This window comes from Lycium ferocissimum, chromosome 11, assembly GCF_029784015.1.
Source record: "Lycium ferocissimum isolate CSIRO_LF1 chromosome 11, AGI_CSIRO_Lferr_CH_V1, whole genome shotgun sequence".
NCBI classification, from domain to species: domain Eukaryota; kingdom Viridiplantae; phylum Streptophyta; class Magnoliopsida; order Solanales; family Solanaceae; genus Lycium; species Lycium ferocissimum.
The window spans coordinates 6236902-6241122 of NC_081352.1; positions in this window are offsets into that span (position 1 = coordinate 6236902).

The following is a 4221-nucleotide window of genomic DNA, read 5'->3' on the forward strand; positions in this document are numbered from 1 at the left end:
TGTGACAAAGAATGAATTAATATCGCTTAATGTTTTAGTTGTTGTCGTTATGAATTCCATGATGAGAACGAGAGTTTAATGACACAAATTGATGTTGTAATTGTTGCGGACTGATTTGGAGGTTATTGTACATTTGATGTAATTTGTATATTTATGAGAATGATATCGTTATAGTGTGGATTGTTGATACAAATCATGATTCGGAAGCTAGAAACGGGCTATAGTTGTGTCTAGGGTTTGAGACCGGTTTTCGGCAAATTGGAGCCTTGTTGGATTGTTGGAAATATTGTATGAACTGTTTGAAATGTTCTTGAATGTTGTTGATATGGATTCGGATTGGTATTTGAATGTATAAGCGTTGATGCCGGGTTGAACGTAAGTCGTTGAATCGAATATATATTGAAAGTCGTTGAATGATGTAAAAGAGAGTTATTGATGTCATATTGCCTTTCGGATTGCTTATTGTTGTTTCTAGGTTGGTTGTTGATTTGGCTGAGTTGAATTCTAAGAGGTTGGCCTATTTTGGGGAAATGTTGCCCAAATTTCTCCGTAGGAGCAAAGGCTAAATTGAATTAAATGCCCAAATGTCTCTAGCTAATGTTTCGCATATTATGACTTGTTTGTAGACCTTGGGCAAACCCGAGACGTAGGTTGGATTTATCTTTAGTCGAGCTAACGTTGAGTGCGTACGAGGTACGTAAAACCCAATCCTATGTAAAGCTCAATCCTTTCTTTTTTGGCATGCCTTAGTTTCAATAAACTATGACACTAGGCTCGAGAAAATTCGATTCTCGCAATCCGAGCATGTTTGCTGACTCTTATTCGTTTCTTGGAATTCGTATGTTGATATGATGAAATATTGGCTTTTATATCTTTGAAATATTTGATTTTCAACTTTCGCATAAAAGTTTGGCTTTAAAGAATTCCATAACTACGAACGCCCGTATCTTTCTGAAAAACTTCGATTGCCTCGATATGCTCGTAGGTGATTGTATGATGCATATGATAAGTATGTTTTTCATAAGCGGGCCCGACCGGGTCAACACCCGTTCGTGGTCCCGCGACTCTTCTTTTTGTATGCCCGACGACTTTTGAAAGAAACACGATTTGGTTATTATTCCGATTTCTAAGTATGGTCATTTTACTTATCATTCGAGTCTAAGATAATGATTTTATGCATATGGTTACTCACGACTACTCGTTACGTGCATTCCGTTGTATCTTTCGCCGAGTCACGGACGGTTCGTTGTCGTGCGCACTTTGTTATACTCCGGTGTTATGCTGTGTTATGGTTCGCCGAGCACCTCGCTAGAGGGCCGGGTTCCGCTATATTTGGTGTTATGCTGTGTATGGCGTTATGTTGTGTATGATGTGTGACTCGGGATACGGAGATTTGAAACTTTTTCGGTGTTATGCCGTGTTATGGCGCCATCGACGATAGCGACCATATTTCTCCGAGCCCTATGCATGATTAAGTATTTTGAAAGTAAACATTTTGATATTTTGGAAATGCATTTTACGTATCTCTATTTCGATTACGACTCGGTTTGTATACCACATTTTCTGCTTTGCATACTTCCGCACATATTTCAGTCTTACCCCCTTTCTTCCTGGGGTCCTTCATGTGATGCAACGCCGCGCCGGATGATCCAATTGTTTAGGACACCGTCTTCTGTTGTTTGAGTGCTCCTCTTATTCCCGAACCCTCGCATTTTGGTATATATTCGTTCGTTTGCATTTGTATATATTGGTTCGTGTGGGCACGGCGGGGTCCGTCCCGTCATATGATTCGTTTTGTCCTGCTTGAGGTGTCGGACATGTATGTGGAGCAGTGCCCATTATCCTGATTGTGTTTGTACAGCATATGTTCTGGGGCGATCCCATTCGCCGGGTCGCCCGCTTCGCTCGCATTTATATAATGTTTTTGAGCCGATGCGCCATTTGATAGCCTTGCGCCCCGATATATATATGGTTGTGTTTGAGATGTGTTTGAGACAGTTTGATACAATCTGAGACAGCGTTTGATATTTGTGTCTGTATGAGCTATCTGTACGTGATTCGGCTTAGTGATTGTGTTTGGATGCCCAGCTCGGGCACTAGTCACGGCCTACGGGGTTGGGTCGTGACACCAACTTGAACCATTAAACCCTTCATTCTCATCATAAAATCCATAACAACAACAACCAAAATACCAAGTAAAATCAATTCACCATTTCATACACAAACAGCCCCTACATAGCCTCAACACTAACACATATAGTTCCATTAATTTCATTCATTTCTACACACTTCAACACGTTCAAAACCACCCTTAATACATGCAAAAGAAAGTTAAATCTTACCTTAAACACTTGACTTCTCAACTTGACTAGAACTTGTGCCTTGAATTAATACTTGTTCTTGCTATCTAGGATCAATCCCACGTTATTATACACCTTCCAAAGGGTTGAAATACTTGGAGAATATCAAATTTGATCAACAATTCACAAGCTTCGAAGCTCCTAAGCCCGATACACGTCAGAGCTTCTCTCTTCCTCTCTCAGGTTTTCTTAAGTCGTTAAGATAAAATATGACTTTCCTTGTCATCAATTTGCTATTTATATCATTCCTATATGTTGGACACATGTCCCACTCATGGCAATTTCGACCAATCAATTTGGCCAAGCCAATGCGGGACCCTGTGACATCATTAGCACCTAATTAGGATTAATTTAACATTAAAATAATCACTAATCCCCACTTAATAATCTAATAATGGTTAATTAACCCCTAATCTCCATTAATATTTCCATGCCAATTAAAATTTATAAGCAACTTGTGCATTGTAAAAATAAAATCGGAGGTTAAAAGTCTACCCGTATCCCAACATCGTCTTGTCCTTAACTTGTCGCGATCGCTTAAAATATCCCAATGTATAAATACGGATATAACATCCTTCCCTAGAACATTCGTCCTCGAATGTTATATTAGTCTTACAGGGTCTTATAAGCACTTCGAGGGAGTCTATTTTATAGCTATCACATACAGTTCATTTATCAATCAAAGATAACCAATTTGGGAGTTTAAATTACCTGTAGACATAGGAAACAAGTAGGGATACTTATTCTTCATCTCCTCTTCGGCTTCCCAAGTCACCTCGTCCCTGTTATTGTTCCGCCACAATACCTTAACGGAAGCCACGTCTTTAGTACGCAACCTTCTCACCTGACGATCCAGTATAGTATAGGGTTCTCTTCATAAGATAGCTCCTTCGTTACCTGGACATCATCCACAGGGAATACCCTAGAAGGATCACCAATACATTTGCGAAGCATAGACATATGAAACACTGGATGTATTGCTTCCAAATCAGATGGTAGGTCTAATTCATAGGCAACCTTGCCTACCTTACGGACAATCTGATAAATCCCAATATACCTCGAGCTAAGTTTCCCCTTCTTACCAAATCTCATTACACCCTTCATGGGTGACACTTTCAAGAATACCCAATCGCCAATCTGGAACTCTAAGTGTCGACGTCGATTATCTGCATATGACTTCTCGTCGACTCGGGTCGCTAATAACCTTTCCTGAATGAGCTTTACCTCATCAACTGCTTGCTGAATCATATCTGGGCCAATTAACTTAGTTTCACCAACATCAAACCAGCCAATAGGTAACCTGTACTTCCTGCCATACCAAGCCTCATACGGCACTACCTAGGTACTAGAATCGTGGCTATTGTTATAAGGCACTCAATAAGTGGTAAATCGATCATCCTAGTACCTACGAAGTCAATCATACGTGCGTAACATATCTTCTAGTGTCCGAATAGTACGCTCGGCCTGCCCATTAGTCTGAAGGTGAAATTGTCACGACCCAAACCGAGGGCCGCGACGAGCACCCGGTGCTAGCCCACCCGGGCACCCCTTAACACACTTTACATCACATTCTAGGTGAGCCACATAATTATGTCATGCTTTTTATTCATCATCATTCTAATCTCCTTGAGCAACAACATATCTATATCATCAATAACATCTATGCCCAAACGAATGTACACGCGCCGACGAGGCGATCAAACAACATCCCCAAAATATGGGCCGACGAGGCCGAGCATATCTAACCATATACACAATGTCTACGAGCCTCTAAGAAGGGTACACATCATATCATATCGCATGGCGGGACAGACCCCGCCGTGCCCATGAATATATACACAAAAGAATCTATACCAAAAGC